The following is an 8535-nucleotide window of genomic DNA, read 5'->3' as shown; positions in this document are numbered from 1 at the left end:
ATTAAAAGATATTTTAATAAGTAAAATTTAATGATGAAAAATAAAATTTTTGTTATTGGATATTTTTTTAGAAAATAATTTTTTTCTTTAAAAATAGATAAAGTTAACATTAGTTAACTTAAAAAGTTTAAAATGGATTAAAGATGAGGCTTTTTAAAAGTTAGAAGGGAGGCGGGGAATACACATTTATAAAATAGAGGGGAGAAGAGTGTCATTTTAACATCTGACATGGGAGGAGAGTGGAATTTTCTCTTATAATTAAGTTGAATGTTAACCATAATAATTAAGTATATGTTTTCTACTTTTCTTTCTCTTTTTTTGTGATTATTTAAATAGCTTAACACCACCAGTCTATGGTAGTGGTGGCGGCTGTCACCGCTAGAAAAAATTTTTTGCAGTAAACTCACAAACCCATCAATAAGGTGCAAGTACGTATTTTGCTCGTTACACGTGGTAACATTTGTGCTACCGAAGTACAGAGAAAATCTCTGCTACATAGGCGCAACTCCTTTTCAACCTCAGCGTACATCCACTATGCCTCCTCCACCCTCTTTTGTATGGTGATAACATCTTCGGAGTTCACTATCCACAAAACTTTTGTCCCATAAAAGTTATTAAAAATCTTGTGCATAATTGTCATCTCATCTTGCAAATCCTATTGATCTCCACCTCATCGACAACAATGTCTTTAATCTCATGAGATTTTGAATTTACCATCCCTTGAAATTTGTATTTGGCATCAAACAACAATGTCTATAACTATGTTTATGACACGAAAATCTAAAGAATCTTTATTTTCAAATGTCGTTATGACTTCTATCATCACAGATCATAAGTTCTCCTCTACCTTTAAGTGCATCAATTGCATTCGTAAAGATCTCTTTCACGTTATAAAACTCACTTTCAATATATATATTACAAAAGATAATTTACCATATTATATGTATGTAAAATTAATTATTAAACTAATTATTATATATTATTTTATATATTTTTAATATATATCTTATATTTTTAAAATATATTCTATATAAATGAATAATTTGATAAATAATTTTTTTAGTATAAGTTGCATTATTTATTAGTCTAAATTTTAAAAACAAAAAAATTTATATTTTTTGCCGTCGAAAAAACGCAAAAATTACATTTCTTATTACTTGCATATGTTAATTAGAAATATAAAGGTACGGTGTTAGAATTTTTGAATTCTTTAAATTTACGATGTCCATATCAAATCATTAAAAAATATACTAGAGTTATATATCTGAATATATGAATATGATTAAAAGACTTTAATTTTTTATCTTAACATAATTTTTAATTATTTTTAAATTATTATACTCTTATTTTTAATGTGTTGGTTTTTTATCTTTCTCGAATAAAGCATGTTAGAATCTTTTTAAAACTAAATAACAACTCTCTCATGGGCAAGTATTATATGAATATTTTAGTATATATTGGAGACTAAAATTTTGATCTCTATTTATATTTAACTTTTAATTTTTATTAGACTCTAAAAGCCTAAGTAAAAATAGAACTATTGATTTTTTTTTCTATTAAAATTCAAACTGGTAAATAATCTTGACCATTTTTTAGTATAAAATATAAAATAATTAATATAATTCTATTTTTATATGTATATAGCCCACAAAATATACTAAATTTAGAATTAAAATTAACAATAGTTAATGATCATAAGCATTAGTTGAGCTATGAATTAATAGCCTAAATTGTTAATTTGTTAGTGTGGCTTTATGTTTATGTTTAAGGGTTGCATGCCAAAGAATTAACAAGTGAAAAGTCCAAAACAAAATCGGGACAAAATTATTTTCCGTTTCACTGCACCATGCTAAGGAACCTTGGAATGTTAGGTTGTTGCTATTTAGAACTATAGAAAAGAAATAATAATGACAACATCTTAGTACAAATAAGAATTAAAGACATGGAAAACATCACAACATCACACTTGGCAAAATCACATAGGAGCAAGGACAATATACGAGAACTATGGCAAATGGCATACAAATGCAAATTTTACTTTTCTGAATTTTTCATTCACCTATATATTTTGCATATTTAGAATTGAATAGCTGGAAAAGAGAAAAGAGATTCACGTATCCAGCAACATTCTTCTTCTTCGAAGCATTCTTTTTTCCGTTTTCATTCTTACATAGAAATATTGTTTTTATTTTTCTTTGATTAGAAAATATTATCTTTAATAATATTGTCTTTGAAAATCTCCTGAAAATGCTCAATATATATCTTTTGGTGTTCAAAAAGATATATTACATATCTTTGCTAGAAAAGTGCATGCAATATTTCGAGAAGAAATTAGTGATTCTAAATTTTGTATAATTATTGATGAAGCAAGAGATGAGCCAAAATGAGAACAAATGTCTGTAGTTTTGAGATTTGTAAACAAGCACGATTGTGTTCAAAAAAGATTTTTTGATCTTATATATATTTCTGATACATATTCTTTGACATTGAAAACAGAAATTTCATCAGTTCTTTTTCGTCATAATCTTGATGTCCAAAATTATAGGGGATAAGGGTACAATGGAGTTAGTAATACGCGTGGTGAATGAAATAGATTGCAAGCTCTATTTTTGAAAGATTGCCCTTTTGCCTATTACATTCATTGTCTTGCTCATCGATTATCATTAGCATTTGTTTCTACAGCCAAAGAAGTTTGTCATGTTCATCAATTCTTTTCAAAACTTACACTAATTGTGAATGTTGTGACTGTTTCTCCTAAACATCATAATCAGTTAAGGGTTGCTCAAGCAAATAATGTTGCAAACTTAATTGGCAATGATCAAATTGTGACAGGTAGTGGACTTAATCAAATTGGTACTTTGCAAAGAGTTGGAGATACAAGATAAGGTTCTTATTTGAATTCTGTATGTAACTTGCTACGCATGTTTGATGCTACTTGTGAAGTTCTTGAATAATGTACCGAAGAAGGTAATTTCTCCACTTGTGGTGATGCTAGTGCTGCTTATGATGCTATCTGATGAGTGGATATTTTATACGTTTTTTGGCATCATTTTCATATAGTTTTTAGTATGTTTTGTTTAGTTTTTATTAAAATTTTATAGTTTTAGTGTTAAATTCACATTTTTGGATTCTACTATGAGTTTTTGTGTTTTTGTGCAATTTCAGGTATTTTCTGGCTGAAATTGAGGAACTGGAGCAAAAGTCTGATTCAGAGACAGAGAAAGCATTGCAGATGTTGTCCAATTGCAATTTCATGCATTTTCTGGCTAAAATTGAGGAGCTGGAGCAAAAGTCTAATTCAGAGACAGAGAAAGTGATGCAGATGCTGTCATGATCTGACCTCCTTGCACTCGAAAGTGCTTTTATGGAGCTACAGATGTCCAAATGGAGCGTTCTCAATGGCTATAGAAAGCTGACTTCTAGAGATTTTCAGCAATGTATAATAGTTCATACTTTGCTTCAGATTAGAAGGCCCAAAACTAGCGTCCAACGCCCGCTTCCTGCCCCCTTCCAGGCGTCCAGCGTCCACAAAGCAGAGAACAGCATCCAAATGCCTAGAGAGGACCCCTAGCCAGCGTTCAACACCCAAAGAGCCTCACAGCACGTGGATCTCATCAAGGCTCAACCCAAACACTCATCAAGTGGGCCCTAGAAGTGGATTTTAGCACTAAAAAGACTGATTTACCCTTACTAGTCAATTGTTTAGTATTTAAGGGATTAGACTTATGTTTTAAGAGACCTTTTCAAAGACTTTTACACCATATTTGAGTTTTACCATTGTATTTTCCTTTGAATATGAGTTTCTAAACCTCTGAGGTTGAGGGGAGGAGCCCTGTTGAGTCTTATGAATTAATTAAAGTATTACTGTTTCTCTTCGATCCGTGTTCGATTTATTTCTAAGATGTATACTCATTCTTCAATATGATGAATAGGATGATCAGTGACAATCAGCTCTGTTCATCATAGTAGGACCGCGTGCCTGACAACCACTCGTGTCTACTTAGATTCGTGTGAATACGTGACTGAAAAGCGCAAACCGCCAGCTTGATTATACATATCTCAGACGGCTAATCCACGACTTTATTGGGAACTTCTCGAGACACCAGTTTAGCCAATTTTCGAGGAGATTAGGGTCTTTGTGGTAGAGGCTAGAACCAAAAGAAGCAGTATTCTCTGATCCGAAAGATTCGACCTTGTCTGTAGCGTTTTGAGTTAGATCACCAAGAAAATGAACTGCTAGAGCTTCACCCTCGTTCAGATTGAATGACCACGGCCAATGGCGTTTGATCTGAAAATAGGGGAGATCGATGACCACGGCCCATGGCGTTGATCACATATAGCCTGCCATAAAAGAGATCATTCACAAGCAAAGAAGACAGTAATACCAGAGTTAATTTAGAAAGACAAAGCAACTCCAATCCTTAACCATATTCCTATTACTGATTGCCTTTGTCTCAATCTAACAAACTTCTGATTTCACCTGACTAAGACGTGCAAGATAACCATAACCTGTTTCAAACCACAATTCTCGTGGGATTGACCCTGACTCACTCAGGTATTACTTGGACGACCCAGTGCACTTGCTGGTACAACTGTACGAAAGTGTGGAGATTCGTGCACCAAATTTTTGGCGATGTTGCCGGGGATTGTTCGAGTTTGGACTACTGATGGATTGTCTTGTTCCCTAGATCAGGTAATTTATTTTATTTTGTTGAGTCTTTTATTTTTATTTTCTTCTTCTCTATTTAAAAAAAAAACCAAAAATATTTTTCAAAAATTTTTATTTTCTTTGTTTAATCTTTATTCTTGGTTTGAGTCTTTTGCTTCTGTTCTTGGTTAAATTTTCGTTCCCTTTGAGCTTTTCTTTCAAAAATTTTTCAAAATAGTTTCTTTATTTAAATCTTGTTTCAATTTTTAAGTTTGGTGTCTTCTTATTGTTTTTCTTTTAATTTTTCAAAAAATTGTGTCTAGTTTTCAAAAATTTTAAGTTTGGTGTCCTTTATATGTTCTTGTGTTCTTTGAATTTCTTCAGCCTTGTTCTTAGTGTTCTTTTTAATCTTCAAAGTGTTCTTGTATTTTCTTTTTGTTTTGAACTTAAAATTTTTAAATTTGGTGTCCCTTTATGTTTTTCCTTTCAAATTTTCGAAAACTTGGGACATTAAATATAAAAATTTTAAGTTTTGTGTCTTTTACTTATTTTTCTCTTTTCTCATTAAATTCAAAAATAAAAAATATCTTTTCTATCTTAATAATAACTTTATTTTCGAAAATTTTAAATAAAAATTCAGATTTTAATTTCAATTTTTTTGTATCTTATCTTATCTTAGTTTTAAATTTTCAAAAATCAATTTTTTTCAAAATAAAAAATCTTATCTTTTTCAAATTCTTATCTTATCTTTTTCAAATTTCAAAATTCAAATTTTTAAAATTAAATCTTTTTAAAAAAAATCAAATTTCAAATCTTTTTTGTTTCTTATCTTATCTTTTCTAATCTCAAATTTTAAAATCAAATCTCTTTTAAATCTTTTTAATTTCTTATCTTATCTTTTCTAATCTTTTTTAATTTCAAATTTTTAAATTCAAATCTTTTCTTATCTTATTTCTTATCTTATTTTATTTTGAAATCTTTTCTTAATTAATTACTTATCTTCTCTCTCTTCTTTTTCAAAACTTCCTAACTACTTCTTCTCTCTCTTATTTCAAAAGTTATTCTCTTCTTCTCTCTCTTCTATTTTCGAAATTCACAATTAAATTTTCAATTCTTTTTAATTTATTAACCTTAATTTTTGAAAATTAATTATTAAATAAAAAAATATTTTAATTCCTAATTACTTCTATTTATTCGAACTTCTCTTCTCCTATTTTCAATGTATTCTTCTTCTCTCTCATCTTCCATCTTCACTTTTCTATCTTCTTCTTCTTTCTTCACATTTCACTGGGAGCCTTCTATACTCAAATTAGACATAGAAGCTTCCTTTCTTTCTTTCTCTTCTTCTTTTCTTGTTTATGACCAGGAATAGGGATAAAGAACCTCTCTTTAATCTTGATCTTGAACCTGAAAGGACTTTGAAGAAAAGCTTACAACAAGCTAGAGCACAAAACTCCAGAAGAAACCTTTTCAGAAAACTTTGAACAAGAAAAAGGAGACATGGCCAAACCTGAAGGTGATGCTGGAAAGGTTCTTGGTGACTTCACCATGCCTACCTCTGACTTTTATAGCAGAAGTATCTCTGTACCTGCAATTGGAGCTAACAATTTTAAGCTTAAGCCTCAGTTAGTCTCTCTTCTGCAATAGAACCGCAAGTTCCATGGACTTCCAACGGAAGATCCACATCAGTTCTTAGCTGAATTCTTATAGATCTGTGATAATGTAAAGACTAATGGAGTAAATCCTGAAGTCTACAAGCTTATGCTCTTTCCATGCTTTTTTGACTAAATTCTTTTCTCCTCAAAGGATAAGCAAAATTAGAGTGGAAGTTCAAACCTTCAAATTAAGAGAAGGTGAATCCATCTATGAAGCTTGGAAAAGATACAAGCAACTGATCACGAGATGTTCTCCTGATATGCTCTCAGAATGGTCTATCATAGGCGTGTTCTATAATGCTCAGTCTGAGATGTCCAAAATCACATTGGACAGCTCTGCAGGTGGATCACTCCACTTGAGGAAAACACTTGCAGAAGTAAGAGAACTCATTGAGATGTTTGCAAATAACCAATTCATGTACACCCCTGAGAGGAATCCGACAAACCATGGAATCTCTCAGAAGAAAAGAGTTCTTAAAGTTGATACTCTGAATGCCATATTGGCTCAGAACAGGATCTTGACCCAGCAGGTCAATATGATCTCTCAGCATCTGACTGGAATACAAACTGCAGCTGGCAGTACTCAAGAAGTATCTCCTAATGTGGATGCTTATGATCCTTAATGAGCGGATATTTTATACGCTTTTTGGCATACTTTTCATATAATTTTTAATGTTTTATTTAGTTTTTATTAAGATTTTATAGGTTTTAGTGTTAAATTCACATTTTTGGATTTCACTTTGAGTTTGTGAGTTTTTATACCATTTCTGGTATTTTCTGGCTGAAATTGAGGAGCTGGAGTAAAAGTCTGATTCAGAGACAGAGAAAGCACTGCAAATGTTGTCCAAATCTGACATCCTTGAACTATGAAGGAATTTTCTGGAGCTACCGAAGTCCAAATGGAGCATTTCTGACCGCTATAGAAAGTTGACTTCTAGAGCTTTCCAGCAGATTATAATAGTCCATACTTTGTTTTTGATTAGAAGGCCCAAAACTGGCGTCCAACCCCAGCTTCCTGCCCCCTTCCTGGTGTCCAGCGCCCAAGGAGCAGATCCCAGCATCCAAATGCCCAGAGAGGATCCCCTAGCTAGCGTTTCAAGCCCCAGAGACCTCATAACACATGGATCTCATCGAAGTTTAGCCCAAACACTCACCAAGTGGGTCCCAGAAGTGGATTTTAGCACTAAAAAGATTGTTTTACCCTTACTAGTCATTAGTTTAGTATTTAAGGGAGTTTATTTATGTTATTCGAACACTTTTTAAATCTTTACCATACTTTACACGTTACTATTATATTTTCTTTGATTATGAGTTTCTAAACCTCCTAGGTTGAGGGGAGGAGCCCTGCTGAGTCCTATGAATTAATAAAAGTATTACTGTTTTTTTCTTCGATCCGTGTGTGATTAATTCTAAGATGTATATTCGTACTTCAACATGGTTAATAGTATGATCAGTGACAATCACATCTGTTCATCATACTTAAACAAACATGCCTGACAAACACCCGCGTCTACTTGGGTTCGTGTGAATACTTCAGTGGAAAGCACTAACCGCCAGCTTGAATTATACATCTCTCAGACAGCTAATCCATGACTTCATTGGGGACTTATCGAGACACCAGTTCAGCCGATTTATGGGGAGATTAGGGTCTCTAGGGTAGAGGCTAGAACCCAATGATGCAGCATTCTCTTATCCGGAAGATTTGACCTTGTCTGTGCCATTTTAAGTAGGATCATTAAGGAGAATAGACTGTATGCGCTTCATCCTCAAGCAGAGATGGATCCACACTAACCATGTGGTTCAGATCCGGAGGAGTATTGACGACCTCTCAATAAAGGCGTTACTCACTTATAGCCTGCCATTGAAGAGATCACTCATAAGCAAAGAAGACAGTAATACCAGAGTTAATTCAAAAAGGTTAAGCAACTCCAATCCTCAATAATAACCCTTTTACTGAATTCATTGACAAAATACCTTACACCCTTCTCTCATATTCCATTTTATGCAATTAAAAATAATATACCAACATCTCCTACTTTTTCAACTGCCTGAATAGGACCTGTAGGATAACCATAGCTTGCTTCAAACCACAATTCTCGTGCGATCGACCCTGACTTAATTAGGTATTACTTGGACGACCCAGTGCACTTGCTGGTACAACTGTACAAAGGTGTAGGAATTCGTGCACCAATCCTAATCAAGCCACCATGACTTACATGAGAGAACCCTGTG

Source organism: Arachis duranensis, chromosome 1 (assembly GCF_000817695.3).
Source record: "Arachis duranensis cultivar V14167 chromosome 1, aradu.V14167.gnm2.J7QH, whole genome shotgun sequence".
Lineage (NCBI taxonomy): Eukaryota > Viridiplantae > Streptophyta > Magnoliopsida > Fabales > Fabaceae > Arachis > Arachis duranensis.
This window is presented reverse-complemented; position numbering follows the sequence as displayed.